This window comes from Rhinopithecus roxellana, chromosome 8, assembly GCF_007565055.1.
Source record: "Rhinopithecus roxellana isolate Shanxi Qingling chromosome 8, ASM756505v1, whole genome shotgun sequence".
NCBI lineage: Eukaryota > Metazoa > Chordata > Mammalia > Primates > Cercopithecidae > Rhinopithecus > Rhinopithecus roxellana.
This window is the reverse complement of record NC_044556.1, coordinates 119441293-119465335: the sequence shown is the minus strand read 5'-3', so window position 1 is coordinate 119465335 and position 24043 is coordinate 119441293. Positions and strand designations below refer to the sequence as shown.

Below are 24043 nucleotides of genomic sequence, written 5' to 3'. Positions count from 1 at the left end.
GTAGAGATGGGGGTCTCACTATGTTGCCCAGGCTGGTCTTGAACTCCTGACCTCAAGCGATCCTCCCACCTTCGCCTCCCAAATTATTGGGATTACAGAAATGAGCCACCTTGCCCAGCCTTATTCTTAATGTATTTTTAAATGCAGCCTACAAAATTGGAGTTGTCATTTTTAAAAAGCACATCAAACTGAGCACTGTGACTCATCCCTGTAATCCCAGCACTTTGGGAGGCCAAGGCGGGTAGGTCACCTGAGGCCAGGAGCTGGAGACCAGCCTGGCCAACAAGGCGAAACCCTGTCTCTAGAAAAAATTCAATAATTAGCCCAGCTACTGGGAGGCTGAGGTTGCAGTGTGCTGATATCACACCACTGCACTCCTGCGTGGGATAGAGAGACGGTCTCAAAAACAAAAAACAAAAAACACACATATCAGTGTAAAATATTAAGATTAAAATGCCTGCTGATCTCTAGTCCACTGGATGCCTTATTCAAGGTACTATTGTACTTAAATGATAGAAATGGTATATCTGTTTTATCTATTATGTCATATTCCCTATAATTAATACCTTATCTTTAACATACTTTAAGGAAGGACATTTATTAACGCCAAACCGCAGGATGAAGGAAATCCTCAGTGAATATCAGGTATCGGGAAGGGCGTTGGCTGCTGTCTGTGATGTTTTAAACGTCGTCAGTAAACGGTACCGCTACAAACCACCCACTGAAATAGTTTGTTATCCAGTTGTCTTCCTTTAAAATAAGTGAATAAAAGAGGGTAACAACCCTTTGATTCTTGAAAAGCACCTTGTAGGAATACTAATTCCTCTACTTTTTTCAGTAACTAAGACTTGCAGAAGGGAGTTCAAAATGTTAGGTTTGCTGCTCAAAGCTGTGATACGTTAGCAAAGTCAGTCTATTGAGCCTCAGTTTTCTCATCTGTAAATGGTATGATACCTCACAGAATTGTGAAGAAGTGAGCAAACATAAGTGAAAGCACCTGTCACATTGCAGGCACTGAGTAGGGGTTTAAGAAATGAGTTTCCTTCCCCTTGCTCTCCATTTACAATCAATTTGTAGCTACCAATTTCAACATTGCACTCTCAAACTTTTCTTTGAATGTTTCAATCAAAATGAAAATGATCAGAAGCTTTCTAAATCCTCCCCTTATTTTTAGTTCGTATTTTGGAAAGCACTTGTGGGGATACAGAGATGAAAAAGTCGTGGTTCTTTCCCTCAAGGACCCTAAAATGTATAATTGGAAAAGATAAGTAGAAAGGATAACAGGTACACAACTGCAATACAAGATATGTCAGGTATCATAACAAAAGGCTTAGGTCTGGAAGAGAATGAGGACACTGGGAAAATCAGGAGCGGCTTCCTGAAGAAGATGGCATTTAAGTTGGCCATGCAGGATGGGTAGGATTTTAGCAGAAATGTGGAAAGGGGAACTGTGTAGTGGAGAAAGGGCCACAAGTGAAGATATGAATGCCAGAAAGTGCAGGAGATGGGTACAGTCAGCAAAGAATATGTGTAGAAGAGTAGGTTGGGAAGACAGCGTGAGTCATTTTATAATGATTATTAATCGCAGATGGGGATAGTAAGTCATGACTAAGCTTATTTTTAAGAAATTTAATCTGGCAGAGGTGAATATGATGAATTGTATGGGAAGATACTACCCAAAATTGCTAACTGAATTGCCATTGCAATTGGCTGGGTGTAGGTAAGGAAGCCCTTTTATGACTTAAGGCAGTGGAAATAACGAAAACACGACTGATTTGAGGTTGCTAAATTAACATTCTACAATGTGTGTTTACGTTTCAAAAAGTAGCTTAGAAAGTTTAACCTGACAAGATTACACATCTGTGAAGCCGATAAACCGGGATTCTTATTCCCACCATACCCGGCAAATTAATGGTCACTTTGGCCCCAGTTCCACTATCAAGTTTGTAAGATATTAACCGCAGTGGGGAAGGGTTGGGGGAATAGACCTTGCTCAGAAAGCAGAGCTCAGAAAAGTATGCTAGGCAGGGCAAGAGCAGCCGTCAGATGGGTGTGCTGAGTATGTCCCACAATAGGTGGGTAAGTGGCAAAGGAGTGAGGTGTCTTGGGGTCCAATTTGTGCGCGTGGAGTGAGACAGAAAACCCGGAGTCCAATTTCCCGGCTAACGAGTCCCTCCTTCTGGGCGGGCGGCTACAGACTGGTAGCAGGTTGCCTGGCCTGCGGCAAGCCAGGCGTACCTACCCCTTCTCCGCGCGCCCCTCCCAGCGCCTGCGCGTTACCGGCTGCCCGCCGGCGCTCCCGCCCCTAGGTGATTCTGCGGCTCACTCCCCTTGGATGGTGTTTCCACCCGGGTGTTTCCCGGGAAGAGGCTCTCACGACTAGCCATGCAGGAGGAGAGTCGAACTCTGGATAGCCTGTTTATAAAGGCCTAACTATGCTGATGTTGACCGTTTTCTGAAACTCCTCCTCCAAAACCCACGCCAAACCGCAGGATGAAGGAATTCCTCAGTGAATATCAGGTATTGGGAAGGGCGTTGGCTGCTGTCTGTGACGTTTTAAATGTCTTCAGTAAACGGCACTGACCTCTACAAATCACCCACTGAAATAGTTTGTTATCGAATTGTCTTCCTTAAGTGAATAAAAGGCGGTAACAACCCTTTCCAAAGGAAAATCTTACCCTCCAGAAAAGTCTTTCAGAGGAATCACAGGCCCAAGTGCTGTCCCAAATGCTGAAATGCTAACAAAAAATTTGCTCATCTTGTGTGATACAGTTCTATCTGCTCCTGCCTCCCCTCCGCCTCTTCCTTTTTTTTTTTTTTTTTTTTTTTTTTTTTCCTAATTTCAAACTGCATAACTTGACCATTATTCCCCAAAGGATGCCAAAAAGCATGGAAGACTTCTGATGTTCTGGGAGAGTTGACAAAGATGGACCTTAAATTCTAGGTCAGTACTAATCTCTAGGATCGAGCACTTGGAGAAAACAGCTACCTGGAAATTCTTGCTTGTGTCTTACGCTTGACTAAGTAAAAGGCCATATCCCAGAGAATAGCCATAGTGGGAAATTATCCAAGTAACCAACAATAGGCCTGAAGGTCTGTTTTTATCGCCAATCCTTGTAATTAACTCCCAGTTACAGTTTTTTCTTTTTTATTCTGTGCTCCTCACCCTGCTATTTTCTCTGCATTTTGGGCTCCTTTCCTTAGGTATAAACCCATAAGACATGTCTCTATGTACATTTTAATAACAAGACATGGTTAGGTCTAATGATGACAGGATTCCAGCATTGAGCCAGGGATTCTGGACCAGGGCTAAGGTGCTCCCAGATGGGTAGGAATCCCTAGCTTCTATCAGAAGCAATATGTTAAAAATCGTCTCGAGAAATCATTTCCTCTTAAGCCTCTGCATTGGTAGAGTTATCCACAGTGTGGAATAGGAAAGCACAGAGAAGGGGACACTTTAATTTTGAATAACTAGCCTCTTAGGAACTGACTGAAAATCCTATTTCATAATGCAAATAAAATTTTGCTAATTGATTTTGTGTTTGGCAAATATTCCAGTTCCATGATTATTTTATTATTTCATAGTTTTAAAAGCATTATGTGTTTATGGTAGAAAATTTGGAGAAATAAAACAGCATAATGAATAATTATTGCCCTTTTTATTTTATTTTTTACTCACTGCTATGCAAACGAGGATGAATATTTTAATATTTGCCACCTCCAATCCCATACGCATGATTTTTATCCTCTTACAACCCCTAAGAGACCACAGTAGAATATAAGAATTTAATAGGACATTTGGTGGACTATTACTCTCAGATCAAATAAATATGTAAAATATTTACTATTAAAAATTAATTATTAAAAATTGAAGACTATTAAAAAATCACCAAAGACATAAATAAGCAACCACAAGTAAGAGTCAACAGAACAACAAACAGATTAAGAGTCTAATGATTTCAGATATTGGAATTATAAGAGATTTACAGTATAAAACAAATCTGTATAAAATTTAGATATAAAAGATGAAATCACAGAAATGAGCAAGTACCAAGAGAGTAACAATATGACAAGACTGACTTGAAAAAGAACCTAAAGAGATATTTTAGAATTTAAAAATAGAAATGTTGGGAAGCTTCCAAATTGGTGAACACATCTCTGTGCCAGTAGAATGCCTACCCCAACTCCATGGGGACAGAAGCTCCTGCACTCAGGACCCTTCTAGATTTCCCCCTGTGTGCCTTTGTATCAAATTGTTCATTTATATCTTTCATAAGAAACTAGTAAACATTTAAAAAATAGAAATGTTGAAGTTAAAATTCCATGGATAAGATCTCATAAATTGCTGGTGGTAAAGTAAATTGGTACAATCCCTTTGAATAACATTTTGGCATTATCCTTTCAAGTCAAATATATGCATTTCCTATGACCCAGCAATTCACCTCCTACTTATATATATAGGTTGGTGCTAAAGTAATTGTGATTTTGGCCATTACTTTTAAATGGCAAAAACCCCACAAAAAACAAAACAATTACTTTTGCCCCAACCTTTGGTTGGAGCAGCACTTTTCAATATGATAGTCACTAGACAATTGTGACTAGTGAGTACTTAAAATATGACTATGCAGGAATGAAAATGAATAAACCAGAACTATAAGCAAGAATTTTAGTCAGTCTTAAATAAAACACAAGGACACAAAAGAACTAAGACACAAAAGAATCTATCAATACAATTTGTTCAAACTATTGTTTAAATTTTTATATATAGGTGGCAAAAATATAAAACAATTATCATAAAAGTCTAGCAAATGTTTATTTCTAGAAAGATGAAGAAAGGTATACTTAAGAAGGAGCACACAGATTTCTATGGTACCTAGAAATTGTTGTTGACTTGGAATATGGTACATGTATATTTGCTATATAATTATATATTTATGTTCTTTTTGTATATTTATTAAATTTAACACTAAAACACTTTAAAAAGCTCAATGGCTAGGTTAAACAGCAGATTAAATACAATTAAAGATAAAATTATTGAAGTGGAAAGAAAAACTGAAGAAACTGCCTAGTACAGTAATTCCTCAATGTCATGGATAGGTTCTTAGAAACTGCATCTTTAAGTGAAATGATGTACTGTATGCTATAGGTACTTTTGTTTATATCAATTAGCCTATGGTAAAAGTGGTTTAATTATACAGTATATCATTTTTCTTAAAGTTGCAGTTTCCAAGAACCTGTTAATGATGTTAAATGAGGACTTACTGCATGCAGCAATGAGACAGGAGATTAAAAAATATAAGAAGTTAAGATATATGGTGAACAGAATGAGAAGATCTTATAGCTTCAGAAGGAATGAATAGATAGAATGGAGGAGAAGCAATATTCTACTTTAAGAATGAGAGTTTAGCAAAACTGATGAAAAGCTTGAATCCACAGATACAGGAATCACAGTGTATCCCAAGCAGGATATCTAAAAACTACTAGACACATAATAGTTAAATTACAATTAACTTAGGACAAGGAGAAGATCATAAAAGCAGCCAGAGAGAAAAGACATCATGTACACAAGAATCAGTTAGCTAACAGCCATTTCTCAAGAGCAACAGTGGAAGCTAGAAGGCAACAGTAATGAAATTACTGAAGGAAAATAACTTCCTACCTAAAATTGTGTACCCAGAAGAGTGATCTGTTAAAAACTGGAATAAAAACATTCACAGATTTAAAAAATGGAAAAAGTCCATGCCAGCAATGGATTATCCCAGGAGGAAGGAACAAGACCCTAATAGGAAGGTCTCACATACAAGAAGTGAGGATGATTAAAAAGGATAAGCATTTAGATACATCTAACTGTCTGAGTCAAGTTTCTTTTGTTTATAACAGAATACCTAAAACTGGGTAATTTATAAAGAAAAGGGATTTATTTCTTACCATTCAGGAGGCTGGGAAGTCCAAGGTTGAGGGGCTGCATGTGGTGAAAGCCTTCTTTCCAGTGGGGACTCTACAGAGTTCAGAGTTCAGAGTTCCAAGGCAGTACAGGGTATCACACGGCAAGAGGACTAAGCATAATAATGTGCTAGCTTAGATCTCTCATTTATTATAAAGCCACCATATCCCCTCCCATGATAACTCATTAATCTGTTAAGGGATACATTTTTTCATGAGTGCAGGCCCCATCTCTCAATACTGCCACATCGAGGATTAAGTTTCAACATGGGTTTTGGAGAGACCATTGAAACCACAGCACTCAACAGTCATTAGCTTTATTAATAATGATTATCTATTTTGTGGTTTATATTTTGAAATACTATACATAAAGAGTATATAAATTGGGCTTATCTGAGGTACTTAGATACAGCAACCATGCAACCTGGCTTTGTGAAAGGTCACACAGTGCATCTGTGCTCCCCACCACAAACCACTGCCAGGAAACTCAAGATGATGATCACTTTAGCTAAGGGAGAGTTAAGGAGGAGTTCTTGAATAGTTTGGCAAGGTTCCTAACCACTTCCTACAAAAATTGAAACTAAGCCAGAAAGGGAGGAAGAAAGGTCAAATCTTCAGCCAAAAAATTGCAAAGGAAAATGGGGAGCAAAAGGCAAATAGGCTGAAATGGCCATCTAAGAAACAAGCCAACTTTCCTGCAGAAAGTAGAGAAACTAAAACTGAGGAGGGTCTAGTCTCTAATTAAGGAGAGAAAAAAAATGAAATCTGATTAATATAGTTACCAAGTCTTATGGTTCCTGTACCTTCTTTATTATAATCTGAATAAATATTTTTATTACCTATGTTGTAAAAAAAAGATTTTAAAAATAGTTCTAAAAACACATATTTTAGAAGAAAGTTGTGTGTGCGTGCGTATGCAAGTGTGCGTGTGTGCGCGTGCACACCTGCTGTATGTACTTTCTTTAAGAAAAGAAATGATGTGCTTGTAATTTTTCTGTACAATCTAAAATGTGAAGATGTCAATATAAGAGAGGATTTGACTGTCTTGGGTGTTAACTGTATTGGCCGCTAGGGAGGGCAGTTTTTGTATCTTATGAATTTAACAAAATGGCCATTACGAGTCACAATTATCTACTAATATATCTTAATATTTTAAATTACTTAATGCCTATCTCCATGTTCTTGCTTTAAAAACATAGAATTGCTCCTAAAGAAGACTGCTGTCTAATTTTGGCTCTCCATGTATCAGAATTGTTAAAGTTTTGTTAAAGTTTGGAAATTTTGAAGTAAAGCATTATGATACTAAATTATTAATTAGTGGGGCTTTAAACCTAACAGTTTATCAATATTTGAAGTTACTAGTGCCTGATATATTTTCTTAAGGAAACTTTGCCTCTAGCTTTAAGTTGGAAAGTCATTAGAATTACTGTTTAGAAAAGAATGGAATAATACTTTAGAAAACTTACATTAGGACTTGTTTACAGATTATCCATAATGGCTATGTACTGATTGGATAAAATCTCAATTATGAAAGAAAAAAATTAAATGAAAACATACAAGCCTTTTCATTTGTATGTATGGTTAAATGAAAACATATAACCCAGATATTTTCAAAATGAATAGAAAAATTTTGGTATATTGTGATAATGGAATATTATACAGTGGCAAAAAACAAATGAATATAATTGCATACAGTAACATTTATAAATTTTAGAGAATAACTAAACTGTTGAGAAAAAACAAGTAGCTATCTATGTTGTATTGTACCATTTCAAAAATGAAGCTCAAAATTAAGTATGTAAATCAAACAACATATTGGTTAAGAATAACACAAATAACTGATAAAACTTTTTCTTTAAAGGCACGTAATAATATCCTTAAAATTTGTGATAGTGGTTACCTTTTTTGGTAAGACAGGGAGATGGAATAGGTAGATTATGAACATTGGTAATGTTTTTAATTTGATAGGTAAGTTTTATTATTTTATACTTTTAAATTTATATGCCAATATATTCTTTTGTATGTATCAAATATAACATTTTTTAAAAAGAAAAAGCAGTGTGAACTTCCTGTGAATTTTGATTAGTATTTCTATTATACTCCTGCTTTCCCTGCCTAGAATTTAGGCATTCATGGTTGAGACCCTGAAGAAAACATTTTCTGCTGAGCAGAAGCAATTTAATAATTGCCTCCCTTCCTTGTAAGTTTTTAATTTCTTCCTTATGTCTGATTAATCCCCCAATATAAGCTTCAATTAATTAAGCAGTTCTGCAAAATATATGAATAAAACACCACACTATTAAGATATTATGTCTTTTGTAAAATCTTTTTCGAGTTGGCAAATAGTTTTGTGTTGAATTATCTATACAGAACTTTACATTATTTAAAGAGGGAAAATGAGTGGGAGTATTTTTATTCCATGGTGTAATAAGGCAAGGAATATCCATTCCACCCATGTTGCCTATATATATATTCCAATAGTGTTGAAATATAGATTTCATTTTTTCTTATCAAAAACATGAAGTGTTTAAAAATACATCTAAAAAAAGGAGGCTGTGCATTTGTCTGACTCCTGCAAAAATAGCCTTGTTTTATAATGAGTACATTCTAAAAATGGGGAAAAGTCAGTTCTTCATTTAAAATTGTTTCAAGAATACATCTGTTGGGTCCTGAAGAAGGAGGGGACATCAAAAACAACAAGTTTATTAAGACTGTTGAGAATCCACATGTGTCATGCAGATGGCAGAGTCTGGTGTCCCTTTGAAAAGAAGCCCACCACAAGTAAGGTAGAGGTAATTTCCAAATTCGTTTAACTGGGATTTGTCAGCTATGCAAGTGTCTTAATGGTCTTGAAACTACTGTGGCAATTGTGATCCCAGGAACACATTTTCTCTTTGATGCCCACTGGTAGCAGGAGGCATTCACTTTATGCTCTTTTAAATGCCTATCGTTAATGCCAAAAAAAAATTATGTGCAGATGTGTAGAGAATGAAAAGTGAGAAGTGTGGAGAATCATTGAGGAAGGATGAGACCTAAGAGCAAAAACAAAAAGAAAAGTGAGGTTGGGGGCAATATTTCCAAGATTAGAGGCTCTGATCCACTTTTGTAGTCAGGGAGCTCCTTGCTATATTATGAAGCAGAATAAACCAAAAAACATGGCCTCCCCATTACAGTGGTAGATTCTGTGTCACTCACATTCTTCTAGGAGAGACTGAATGACCATGTATTTGTATATTGGACTAGGAAAGGGTTATATGAAAATCTAGCAGCTTGTAAAAAATCATTTAGGGGGTCTTGGGAAATAAAGAGAAGTTTCACATACATTCCTATTTAGTGTGCATCAAAATGTGGTTACATTGTAGTGTCCATACAATACTATATCTTTCAGACATGATGACTTGCTGATGTTTCAGATTAATATTAACCAAATTATGGCTGTCTTGACATTTCAGAAAAATCTGAAGAATTCCAGTGGAAATACAATGTCTTTTTGAATTCTGTTTTACCCTGTGTAACAGGTTTTGTTCTTGGATATAGTAGGTATCTACTATAAAAAAGTGCATATTTTGCTGACTCATCTTCCTATGTCATAGCATTTTTTTTGTCATTTCACTTCTTTCTCAAGTCTATTTTGCTTCACATTGATTATGTATTTCTTCAAAGAATGAAAAAAACAAGTAGACTACGGCCAAAAATAACTACATTAGTTCATAAATTAATGACTAGAAATGTATAATTCTTGGTACTTTTCATAGTGCTTTAGACTTGAATGGGTCATTTTATTTTGTCATTCCAGTTCTTCAGGATTTAAGAGAAAAAGGAAAATAATTTTTAATTCAACTTAATTATTATTTTTGTTTTACTTGAAAATAATGTTCAAAATTAAAACAAAACATAAATGCAAATTAAATATATTACTAATTTAACTTTCATTTAGTCAGAATCCAGAAGTGTCTGAAGCCAGCCAAAGAGGGAATGTTTGATGGAAAGAAGTTGGAATGGAAGGAGAAAATGGCTTATTTTAGTTAAAATGTTTTACTTTTGGAAATTGTTTAAAAAAAACTTATTTTCACATATACATAAATACATTGTTAGGAGCCCTCCCGGGCCATAGAAGTGGCCTGCACAGGTGAGAAGCCCTGAAACTTAAACTTCACTAGTTCTATGATAAATGCTCCTCTACTTGAATTCCTGTGCCATTTTACCTCCTGCCCCATTTCTTCTTTCCCCTTTGGAGTAAAAGAACTATCAGTACTGCTATGTCTACTTTCTCTTCTCCTATTTAGTTTAGAATTCCCATCATTCCACTTAAACTATTGTCAAAACAGTGATTCCTAATCCTGTTTGTATTTCACATGTCAACAGCAGGTTTGATATAGCTGAGCATTTTTTACTGAAACATGTTCTTCCCGTGGCTTCTGGAACATGCTTCTTTCTGGTTCTTTTTCTTTACCTCACTGGTTACTCCTGGATCTCCTTTGCTGTTTCTTCATCTTCTTCCTGACAGCTAAACTTAGGTGTAACCTAAGGTGTAATTCTGGGGCTAAGTTCTCCAATCTCTCTTTTTCCTTAACTACATTTCCTCTCTGTCTTCACCCTGCCCCATGGCTTTATGAACCGTGTCTACACTGATCACTTTCAAATTTATATATATCTAGTCCTTTATTATCTGAGTTCCAAACTTACATATTCAACTGCCTATTTCCGTATTTACTTGATTGCTTAATTAATCATAACACAGTCAAAAAACAACTTATCGAGTTCTGGTCACACACCCTGGTTCTCTTGGATCTCAGTAAACTGCCGTTCTTTCATTTGCACAAGCTAAAAGCTGTAAGTCATCTTTGACTCCTCTGTCTTTTCGTTCAGTCCTTACCCTATTGGCACATTATCTTGACAAAATTTCTCTACAATTTTCATGTCATTTTTTTTTTCTTTTTAAATTGCATCAGCTTGGGTATTGTGTAATTCTTTGTGACATCATTTATTTATACTTGTTACCTGGGTATTGTTTAGCCTGGAACCAGGGAGAGGGGTAGAGTCTAAAACAGAACTGATTTGTTCTGCTCTGCATTTTCCTGATTCCTCAAAACGAAGAAAAAAGGGTGTGGCAATCATTATAACACTTTGCTGTTACTTTATCAAAACATATTTGGTTTACTGCCATGTTAGACCAGATAAATACAGGCATAAAAATAGTTGTGATTTTACATGTTCAGCCTTTAGGATTTCTATTTATGTGCCACTCCCTATCAACCCCATTTACAAATTGTGCTACTGTAGTTATCTTTGTGGCTTACAATGGTCCTAAAAGCAAATTTTATGCTAATTATTACCATTAAAATAAATTTTTTTTGGCAGACATCTGGTTTTAAAGTGGCAGTACAGAAGCAAGCTGGTTTCACTCTCCCCACAGAAAACCAAGAATTTGTAGAGCTATGATTTTCCCCAGCAACAGTCCAGAACTCAAATATGAGGATGAGACAGATCCTAGGGCCATAAAGACAAAAAACCTTCTTTGGAAAAAAACTCCAAGCAGGTGGTAAGAGAATTGGACTTCCACATCTGCAATGTTCCCCTACCCATTCTGCCCAGCAACAATTGTATGAAAAGGAAATGCTCATTGCAGCATTTTGGATTTCAGATTTTTGGATTAGGAATACTTATGTGGTATGTATTCTGCAAATATTTAAAAACCTGAGAAAAATAGAAAATTCAAAATACTTTGGGTCCCTAGCATTTTGGATAAGAGATATTCAATCTGAAAACGAAAAGTTCTTAACAGTTATTTGTCATTCAGGAAATGCAAATTAATGCCAATGAGATAACAGTATACATTCACTAGAATGGTTATAACAAAAAAAGCAGAAAATACCAAGTATTAACAGAGCTGTAGAGAAGCTGGAATTCTCATACATTGCTGGTGGGAACATAACATGGTACAAACTTTTGAAAACAGATTGTTAGCTTCTTAAAAATTACGCACAAACCAACAATTCTGTGCATAGAAATCTAACCAATATAAATAAACACATAGGTTGACACAAAGACTTGTATGCACATTTTTATAGCAATAATATTTATAATAGTCAAAGGCAGAAACAACCCGAATGTCTATCAACTACTGAGTATATAAATAAAATGTGTTATATCCATACAATGAATTCTATTCTGTGATAAAAAGGAATGAAATACTGATACATACCATAACATGGAGGAACCTCAAAAACATTATGGCAAATGTAAAAGACTACATTGTTAGAAGGCAGGATGGTGGTTGCCAGGGGCTGAAGGGAAGGGAAAATGGGAAATTTGTGTTTAGTATGCATAGTTTCAGTTGGGAGACATGAAAAAGTTCTGCAGATAGAGGGGGAAAGTAACCATTATAAAAATAGGCCTAGAATATTCTCATGACAAAGGCCTACTCTCCAGGGAAAAATACATTACCATGGCCTTATCCTGTGTAGGGGAAGGACAGTTTCTTCAACTCTAGCTCCCTCTCGAGCCTTTCTGTTTCACCTACTGGGATGGAGGGACAACCTAAAAATCACTTGTACAAGTCACAGCCTAGGGACACAGGCCAACTAAAAAACTGAAATTTAATCATAAGACTCTAGAATGAATGATTCTCTTCCTTCATACTTCACTCGCATAACAATTGGGCTCTATTATAGCAGTGAATTATAGCTGAAGGAGCTGAAAAACACAGACTCTCTTAAAGAGGAGTCCTTAGAAAGTATGATGGTCAATATTGAGTGTCAACTTGATTGGATCGAAGGATGCAAAGTATTGATCCTGGGTGTGTCTGTGAGGATGCAGCCAAAGGAGATTAACATTGGAATCAGTGGACTTGGAGAGGCAGACCCACGCTCAATCTGGGTGGGCACAATCTAATCAGCTGCCATCGCAGCTAGAATAAAAGCAGGCAGAAGAACGTGAAAAGACCAAACTGGATGAGTCTTCTGGCCTCTATCTCCCATGCTGGATGCTTCCTGCCCTCGAACATCAGACTCCAAGTTCTTCAGCTTTTGGATTCTTGGACCTACACCAGTGGTTTGCCAGGGGCTCTTGGGCCTTTGGCCACAGACTGAAGACTGCTGTTAGCTTCCCTACTTTTGAGGTTTGGAGACTTGAACTGGCTTCCTTGCTCCTCAGTTTGCAGATGGCCTATTGTGGGACTTCACCTTGTGATTGTGTGAGCCAATACTCTTTAATAAACTAACTTTCATATATACATTTATCCTATTAGTCCTGTCCCTCTAGAGAACCCTGACGAATATAGGGAAGCCTAAATACTATAGAAAGGAAAACAGGGCCACTAGAGAAACTGGAAGCTTATGGCATGTGCAACTTCAGCAAACATCAAATACAACCCACCTCCTAGCCATATTAAAACAAAACCTCACACTTAAGGCCTATTTACCTCATTTCCTATTATCTGATCATGTCTAGCTTTCAACAAAAATTTACAAGATGTGCTAAAAGACAAGCAGAAAGTCTGAAGAGATAAAGCAAGCATAAGAATCAGACTCAGATATGACACAGACATTGGAATTATCAAACCAGGAAGTTATGGTTAATATTTTTAGGGGTTCTAGTGGAAAAAAATAGACAACATGCATGAACAGAAGGGTAATGTAAGCAGAGAAATGGAAACTCTAAGAAAGAAAGGGAAATGCTAAAAATCAAAAACACTGGCCGGGCGCGGTGGCTCAAGCCTGTAATCCCAGCACTTTGGGAGGCCGAGACGGGCGGATCACGAGGTCAGGAGATCGAGACCATCCTGGCTAACATGGTGAAACCCCGTCTCTACTAAAAAATACAAAAAACTAGCCGGGCGAGGTGGCGGGCGCCTGTAGTCCCAGCTACTTGGGAGGCTGAGGCAGGAGAATGGCGTAAACCCAGGAGGCGGAGCTTGCAGTGAGCTGAGATCCGGCCACTGCACTCCAGCCTGGGCGACAGAGCGAGACTCCGTCTCAAAAAAAAAAAAAAAAAAAAAAAAAAAAAAAAAAAAAAAAAAAAAAAAAAAAATCAAAAACACTATATTAAAAGCAAAGAATGTCTTTGATGGGATCATCAGTACACATGGCATAACAGAAGAAAAAATCCACTAAGCTAGAAGATAGGTAAGCAGAAAACTCGCTAACTGAAATAAAAGATAAGTGAATTTTAAAAAAGAACAGACCACCCAAGAACTGTGGAACAGTTTCAAAAGGTGTAATTTCAACACATTGTTGAAATACCAAAAGAGAAGAAGGAGTGAATGGGACAGAAGAAACATTTGAACTAATAATGGCACAATAACATTTCAGAATTAATTATAGACAGCAAACTACAGATCCAGAAAGCTCAGAGAACACCAAACAGGATAATCACGAAAAATCTACACCAGGGCATATCATATTCAAATTTCAAAAAACCAAAGGCAAAAATATATTGAAAGCAGCCAGATGGGAGATTAAGGACAAGAATTGCAGCAGATTTATTGTCAGAAACCATACAAAAAAGAATAAAATAGAGTGAGATATTTAAAGTATTGTAAAAAAAAACCCCATAAAACCCTGTAACCTATAATTCTACATCCAGTGAAATTATCCCTCACAAGTGAAGAAAAATTACTTTCTCAGAAAAACAAAAACTGAAGGAATTCATTGCAAGCAGATCCACCCTATAAGAAATATTAAAGGAAGTTCTTCAGAGAGAAGGAAAATGACATAGGTCAGAAACTTAGTTTTATATTTAAAAAAGGTATGTTAAAGAAGGAATAAATGAAGATAAAATAAAATCTTTTATTTTTCTTATTCTTATCTAAACACTAAACTTTAAACTGTTTAAAGTAATAATAGAAACAATATCTAGCATATGGATAAGTGGAGTGAATGACAATGATGTCATAAGGGTCAGAAAGAGAGAATTGGGAAAACTCTGTTCTTAGGTACCTTGTACTACATGTGAAACAATATACTGTTATTTGAAGTTAGTTTTAAGTTTGTTAAATATGTATATTGCAAACTCTAGAGCAAGTAACTTTTTTCAAAAAGAGGTGTAACTGCTGTCTCTAAGAGAGGAGATAAAATGGATAGTATAAAATGTTCAAAAACAAGACAAGGCAGAAAAAGATATGAAAAAAGTAACAATGTATGCAATAAATACAAAACAGTTGCAAACACAGTAGATATTAATCTAACTGCATCAATAGTCACCTTAAATGTAAATGATCTAAAAACATCAACTAAAGGACAGAGATTATCAGAGTAAATAAAAAAAAAAAAAAACCCAACTATATGTCATTTACAAAAACCCCATTTTAAATATGAGGACATATATAGATTAAAGGGATGGAAAAAGATATACCATGCTAACACTTATCAAGAGAAAGATGAAGTAGCTATATTGATTTCAGACAATACAAAATTCAGAACAAGGAAAATGATCAAGATAAAGAGAGGCATTACCTAATAAGGAAATCAATTCTCCAAGAAGATATAACAATCCTTAGCATGCATCTAACAACAAAGGGTTAAATTACACAAGACAAATAGGCAAGTCTACTGTAATAGTTGCAAACTTCAACACCTTCCAGTAAGTAATTCATAGGTCAAACAGGCAGAAAGTCAGTAAGGATATAGTTGACCTGAATAGTACTATAAATTTGATCTAGATGAACTTGATGTAATTGAAATTTATAGAATACTTCAACAATGGCAGAACACACATTATTCTCAAGCTTTAATGGATATGTATCAAAATAGATTACATTTGAGCTGCAAAATACAACTTTACAGGCCGGGCACAGTGGCTCATTCCTACATTGTAATCCCAGCACTTTGGGAGGCTGAGGCGGGTGGATCACTTGAGGTCAGGAGTTTGAGATGAATCTGGCCATCATGGTGAAACCTCGTCTCTACTAAAAATTCAGAAATTATCTGGGTGTGATGGCGGGTACCTGTAATCCCAGCTACTCGGGAGGCTAAGAAAGGAGAATTGCCTGAACCTGGGAGGTGGAGGCTGCAGTGAACTAAGATTGCATCACTGCACTCCAGCCTGGATGACAGAGCAAGACTCTGTCTCAAAAACAAACAAGCAAACATAAAAAAATGAAAAACAACTTTTAAGAGTATAGAGATTACACAAATTATATTCACAGACTATACAGGAATTAAACTAGAAATAAGTAACAGAAAGATTCCTGGAAAGTCTCGAAATATTTGGAGATTAAGCAATATACTTCTAAATAACATGTATCAAAGAAAAAGTCTCAAGATAGATTAGAAAATATTCAAAATAAATGAAAATGCAAGTTATCAAAATTTGTGGGATGCAACAAAAGCAATATTTAGAGGGAAATTTATAACATTAATTACATACGGTCATTTCTCAGTATCCATGGGGATTGGTTCCAGGACCTCCTGCAGAGACCAAAATCTGCAGATGTTCAAGTTCCTTATATAAAATGGTGTCATATTTGCATATAACCTACATACATTCTTCTGTATGCTTTAAATCATCTCTAGATTACTTATTATGTCTAATACACTGTAAATGCTATGTAAATAGTTGTTGTACAGTATTGGTTTTTAATTTGTATTATTTTTATTGGTTTTACTTTTTCAAACATTTTCGATCTGCATTTGGCTGAATCTGCAGATGCACAACCCATAGATAGGTATGGAGGGATGACTGTTTATTAGCAAAGAAGAAATACTCAAAGCCAGTAATTTAAGCTGTCATTTTAGGAAACTAAATGAAGGGCAATTTCAACCTAAAGTAAGCAGAAGAAAAGAAACATAAAAATTAGAGGAGAAATCAACGAAATTGATAACAGGAAAATAATAGAGGAAATCAATGACACTAAACAGCTGGTTCTTTGAAAAGATCAGTAAAATCAATCTTCAAGCCAAACCAACCAAGGACAAAAGAAAGAAAACACGAATTACCAGTATCAGAAATGAAAGAGGAATCATCACTACTGATCCCACAAATGTTTTAAGATAATAAAGAAGTAATATGGCCGGGCGCGGTGGCTCAGCCTGTAATCCCAGCACTTTGGGAGGCCGAGACGGGCGGATCACGAGGTCAGGAGATCGAGACCATCCTGGCTAACCCGGTGAAACCCCGTCTCTACTAAAAAATACAAAAAAAAAAACTAGCCGGGCGAGGTGGCGGGCACCTGTAGTCCCAGCTACTCGGGAGGCTGAGGCAGGAGAATGGCGTAAACCCGGGAGGCGGAGCTTGCAGTGAGCTGAGATCCGGCCACTGCACTCCAGCCTGGGAGACAGAGCGAGTCTCCGTCTCAAAAAAAAATAATAATAATAATTTAAGAAGTAATATGAACAGCTCTATGCACATAGATTTGTTAACTTAGATAAAATGCACTGCCTCCTTGAAAAACAACCTGAATAGACCTGTATCTATTAAAGAAATTAAACTAATTAATAATTAATTAAACTAATTAATAACCTTCCAAGAAAGAAATCACTAAGCCCAGATTGTTTCACTGGTGAAATGTACCAAATATTTAAGCAAGAAATGGTACCAATTCTTCACAATCTCTTCTAGAAAATAGAAGCAAAGGGAACACTTCCTGACTCATTATGTAAGGACATCATTATCCTAATGCCAAAAACAGACATTATAAGAAAGAAAAACTACAGACTCAGATCTCTCATGAAGATTGATGCAAAAATCCTCAACAAAATTAGTGAATCAAATCCACCAATGTATAAAAAGGATTATATGCCACTACAAAATGAGATTTATTCCAGGTAGGCAAAGTAGTTCAATATTTAAAAATCAATAAATGTAATCAATGACATCAACAGGCTAAAGAAGAAAACATAATGTGATCATTTTAATAGATGTAGAAAAAGCATTTGACAAAACCCAACACTCATTCATGACAAAATCTCTCAGCAAATGAGGAATAAAGGGAAATTTCCTCAAACTTTCTAAAGAGCATCTACAAAAACGCTACACCTAAAATCACAGTGAATGATGAGAAACTGGGCATTTTGTTCCCACTAAGATCAGGAACAAGATAAAAATATCCACTCTCATTTGAATGAGAGGAAGCAGCCAGCAATGAAAATATCTGCAGAAGATCATTCCAGGCAGGAGGAAATATCAAACATGGGGAAAGACCTTGTTATACTTGAGGAAGACACGTGGCTAGGATGATTGGTGCATAATGAATGAACAGGAAAGTGGTAGGAGGTGAGATCACAGGGTGAGAAGGGACCTGATTATGTAGGACCTTGGAAGTAAGGTAAGGAGTTTGTATTTTATTCTAATAGCATTGGAAAGTCGTGGAGGGATATAATCTGATTTACATCTTTGAGAGTATTGTGGTTGCTGACACAAACCTCTCAATTGTGGGAATCTGTAATCTTGGGAGATAGTCTCTCTTGGCATCTAGATCTGGAAGACAAGATGTGCTCATTATTTGCAATGCTGAAGGTACTCTTGCATATCTAAGTTTTGTAATTAGCTTAAGAAATGTGCCAAGGCCACAGTAGAAAAATATGTAGCCACCACTGTCACTACAAGGCATGAGGCATTCAAGAGGCAAAGGTGAAGATAAAATATTTGGAAGAATGCAAATTTAAAAAAATTTCCAATTTTTTTTTGCTATGAAGATCAAATAGTTTAATACACATGAAAACAATAAACCATTGGTACAATGCAAATATTAAGACTATTACAATATAAATAGAGTGAGATAATGGGATTATTAAATACTTAAGACCTAAACTTTGTGCAACTGATCCCAATGGGAAGCAGGTCCTCATTTTGAGTCCCACTTTTTCTTTTTTTCTTTTTTTTTATTATACTTTAAGTTCCAGGGTACATGTGCACAACATGCAGGTTTGTTACATATGTATACATGTGCCATGTTGGTGTGCTGCACCCATTAACTCGTCATTTACATTAGGTATATCTCCTAATGCTGTCCCTCCCCACTACCCCCATCTCACAACAGGCCCTGGTGTGTGATGTTCCCTTTCCTGTGTCCAAGTGTTCTCATTGTTCAATTCCCCCCTATGAGTGAGAACATGCGGTGTTTGGTTTTCTGTCCTTGTGATAGTTTGCTGAGAATGATGGTTTCCAGCTGCATCCATGTCCCTATAAAGGACATGAACTCATCCTTTTTTATGGATGAGTAAATACTGCATAGTATTCCATGGTGTATATGTGCCACATTTTCTTAATCCAGTCTGTCATTGATGGACATTTGGGTTGGTTCCAAGTCTTTGCTATTGTGAATAGTGCCACAATAAACATACGTGTGCATGTGTCTTTATAGCAGCATGATTTATAATCCTGTGGGTATATACCCAGTAATGGGATGGCTGGGTCAAATGGTATTTCTAGTTCTAGATCCTTGAGGAATCGCCACACTGTCTTCCACAATGGTTGAACTAGTTTACAGTCCCACCAACAGTGTAAAAGTGTTCCTGTTTCTCCACATCCTCTCCAGCACCTGTTGTTTCCTGACTTTTTAATGATCGCCATTCTACTGGCTTGAGGTGGTATCTCATTGTGGTTTTGATTTGCATTTCTCTGATGGCAAGTGATGATGAGCATTTTTTCATGTGTCTGTGGGCTGCATAAATGTCTTCTTTTGAGAAGTGTCTGTTCATATCCTTTGCCCACTTTTTGATGGGGTGGTTTGTTTTTTTTCTTGTAAATTTGTTTGAGTTATTTGTAGGTTCTGGATGTTAGCCCTTTGTCAGATGAGTAGATTGCAAAAATTTTCTCCCATTCTGCAGGTTGCCTGTTCACTCTGATGGTAGTTTGTTTTGCTGTGCAGAAGCTCTTTAGTTTTATTAGATCCCATTTGTCAATTTTGGCTGTTGTTGCCGTTGCTTTTGGTGTTTTAGTCATGAAGTCCTTGCCCATGCCTATGTCCTGAATGGTATTGCCTAGGTTTTCTTCTAGGGTTTTTATGGTTTTAGGTCTAACATTTAAGTCTCTAATCTATCTTGAATTAATTTTTGTATAAGGTATAAGGAAGGGATCCAGTTTCAGCTTTCTACTTATGGCTAGCCAGTTTCCCCAGCACCATTTATTAAATAGGGAATCCTTTCCCCATTTCTTGTTTTTGTCAGGTTTGTCAAAGATCGGATGGTTGTAGATGTGTGGTATTATTTCTGAGGGTTCTGTTCTGTTCCATTGGTCTATATCTCTGTTTTGGTACCAGTACCATGCTGTTTTCGTTACTGCAGCCTTGTAGTATAGTTTGAAGTCAGGTAGGGTGATGCCTCCGGCTTTGTTCTTTTGGCTTAGGATTGTCTTTGCAATGCAGGCTCTTTTTTGGTTCCATATGAACTTTAAAGTAGTTTTTTTTCCAATTCTGTGAAGAAAGTCATTGGTAGCTTAATGGGGATGGCATTGAATCTATAAATTACCTTGGGCAGCATGGCCATTTTCATGATACTGATTCTTCCTATCCATAAGCATACAGTGTTCTTCCATTTGTTTGTGTCTTCTTTTGTTTCATTAAGCAGTGGTTTGTAGTTCTCCTTGAAGAGGTCCTTCACATCCCTTGTAAGTTGGATTCCTAGGTATTTTATTCTCTTTGAAGCAATTGTGAATGGGAGTTCATTCATGATTTGGTTCTCTGTTTGTCTGTTATTGGTGTATAAGAATGCTTGTGAATTTTGTGCATTGATTTTGTATCCTGAGACTTTGTTGAAGTTGCTTATCAGGTTAAGGAGATTTTGGGCTGAGACGATGGGGTTTGCTAAATATACAATCATGTCATCTGCAAACAGGGACAATTTGACTTCCTCTTTTCCTAATTGAATACCCTTTCTTTCTTTCTCTTGCCTGATTGCCCTAGCCAGAACTTCCAACACTATGTTGAATAGGAGCGGTGAGAGAGGGCATCCCTGTATTGTGCCAGTTTTCAAGGGGAATGCTTCCAGTTTTTTCTCATTCAGTATGTTATTGGCTGTGGGTTTGTCATAAATAGCACTTATTATTTTGAGATATGTTCCATCAATACCGAATTGATTGAGAGTTGTTAGCATGAAGGGCTGTTGAAAAATTCCGATTTTTAAAAGCATGTGGTTTTTGAAGTATAGTTTGTCAAACTATTGTCAAGAAAATGTGACAATGCAGAATCATCTTTACTGAGATTTATAGTTATGCTTTAAAAAAATTTAAGGTCATTGTAGGACACAACCATTAGAAACCTGTCTGGACCATGCTGTAAAAATGCTATTGAAGGCCCTGTCACTTACATCACTCACTACCCCTAATAAAAATGCCACCTGAGAAATTACTTTAAAAATGAATGCTTGGATAACAAGTTTTTCCTGAGGAACACCCGTGATTTCTTCTTCTTTACACAAGAGCTTGGTATTGTAGTACTTTATTTTCTTTTTAAAACTGGCTGCTTAAAATTTGAAGCTCTACAGCATCATAGGTGTCCAATAAAAAAGCACTCTCCTGATTTAAAGGTTCAGGAGAGGAAGTTTTCCCAATGAAGGGTGTTGGCACTTTTGCTGGATCTGTTTACTGACCTGGCTTTTTGCCATAAAGGTATCTTCAGAAACTGAGCAAACTTAGGGTTAGCATATTGACTTCCTCTTCGTCTGTATTTACTACTCATTGTATCAGTGTTACTGCAAGCAGCCTCAAATCTGTTTGAGAATAAGTTGAGTATAAATTTAACCACAGGCAAATTTTATAACTAATTGTCTATTACTGTTAATAAACCTAAATGTACTTTTAGTCTTTTTGTGAAGTGATATTAACAGTAAAGAATATAAGTCAATATGAATATGAGAGACTTAAAAGCACTTTTATAACAACAGAGCAAATTGAAGATCATTTTCCTTGTGTATGGGAGTCGATTATTCTTCGCTCTAGCATAGCACATGAGCAGAAGATGATTATCACTAATGATCAATACTATTTGTATACCTTAAATGGAGCCTTGGTGTTTAGCTTCCTTATTTCATAATTTTTGCTTTTGATGTTAAATATTTTTGTCTGGATGAAGTATAGCTTCTGCTATTAATCTGCACGGAGAAAAGCTAAAACTATAGGATATCTTAGCAAATGGCACTTAGATTCAATGATATGGGTAGATATTTTCAAGGAGTAATTATTAGCCAATGAGGCACCACTTATAAACAGAGGGTTTTCTTATCAATAATTTAAAAAGTAAATTGTTTGTTGATTTCTCAAAAGCTAAATTCTGATTCATTTCATTTCTTTTCCATAATTTATTCCTATGAAATCCTTCTTCAGTTAAGGTCGATCACAGGACTTCTAATCACACACTGAGAAAGCAAAAGCATCACTGCAGGAAATCCCTTTAAACTTTTGCCTTACGGCAGATGGACATATGCTAAAAGGTGTTGAACACATGAAATAAGTGCTGTAAAAATCTACTAAACAAATAAAAATAATTACATTGCAAATGCTTTTTTCCTTAGAGCACTTGTCTTAAGAAATATATTTCTGGAATACAAGCTAGAAGTGGCTTTGTCCTGCTACTCAGGGTTAAAGGCAAACGGAAGGTCTCCAGCCTTTGGTATGACATGTGACAGTGAATAACAAAAAGAAGGCCTTGAGTTTTTTGATAGTTAGGCATATTTTCATTATAATGATATCCAGATATGTGATATATCTGATATATAATACACATATAGACACATATATGTCTCTCTCCATATTTTTATATAGGTAGATTTTATTATATGTCACATCTGTATATAACTATAATGAAAGTCTCAATTGTTACCTCAATAACCTTTAACCCTAATTTGACTACAATATTTAAAACTTCAGTCTCACTACCAGAACACACCCTGACACTTCTGATTCTATTTTGCTTTATGTTTTGTATATTGTTTGTCATCTTTTAACATAGGAGTTATTTATTTATTATGTTTATTATTTATTGTCCTCTCTCTCCATTGAAGAGAAATAATTTTTGATTCCTTAATGAAAACATTTCTCACATTATCAGTTTTTTAATTTACAAAATATCTCAATGTCAATATATCCACTTCAAATATATGTGTGTTAGCATTAACAATAGCATACACAGGTGTAAAATTCAGAAAAGTAACCTACTTAAAACATCTCATCTCTTTTCTTTCCTTTCAAATTATCACATTCTACTTTGTGGACTAGAAATTCTGAGATCTCAGCTTATTAGAATAAAGTAAATCAAAGGACTGTGAGCGATTTTCACAAACATTGCTCAAACTTAACTCACAAAACTTTTTGATGGCTTCATATTATTGTTTTCAAGACATTTGTACTTTTTTTTTTTTTTTTTTTGCAACTGGGTTCTAGGTGGTTGAAGTAATGGACTTCTAAGGAATATATTAGTTTGCTGATATATTCTAAATGTATAAAAACAGCATTTTACACATATGTGCTGAATATTTTTAAGTGATTTAAAATTTCATGACTATGTAGAATCTGAAATTTTTTATAAGGTGTATTACTTTGAACAGTTTTATAGGAGATGTGCATGGTCACATGTTCTCAATTCTTGGCATTCAACTTACTTAAATTTTCTTCTTGGTTACCTACATTAAATAAATATTGGCTTTTCTACGTGAAAGCCTTTATTTAAAACATAGAGAGTTGCTCAACTTTATACTGTTCTCTTCCTCATATTGTGTACGTATTTATTTCTCTACATAGTATGGTAAATGATGACAGATAATGGGGAAGTATTATCTATTTCTGGGATCATATTTCAGACTATGCACATTTAAAATTTATACATGTAACTAGTATTAAACAGTGGAGAGGCAAGACACATGGCACTGTTTACATATATTGATCTTATATTCTTAAAATCTCATAGTCCTTGATAAGTCATAAATTCTAAATACATTTTCAGTGCCTATAGTTATCTATTGATATCCAGTATCATCAGAGTTTTAAAAGCATAAAGCCCATCAAAGGGAAAGTCCCTGAATAACAACCAGCTTCCTTTGCTTCACATACCTACTTCTTGCTAAATCACCCTGTTCTTACATGTTCTTAATTTTCTTCCCTTGTAGAGTTATCGACAGCCAGAGGGTACTCACTTTAGAGGGGAGAAGGAAGAAGACGTTAAATGGAA

The 24043-nt window shown here is 35.9% G+C and overlaps 1 long non-coding RNA gene across 1 annotated transcript; it reads left to right on the top strand.

Annotated features, from left to right (window-relative positions):
* Positions 1-893: 893 nt before the first annotated feature.
* Positions 894-22986, top strand: LOC104660528. The gene is made up of 6 exons (XR_747719.2): positions 894-2520; positions 2877-2944; positions 8063-8143; positions 9881-10072; positions 11305-11485; positions 22204-22986. It is a non-coding gene; the product is annotated as an uncharacterized LOC104660528 (long non-coding RNA).
* The last annotated feature ends 1057 nt before the right edge of the window (positions 22987-24043 follow it).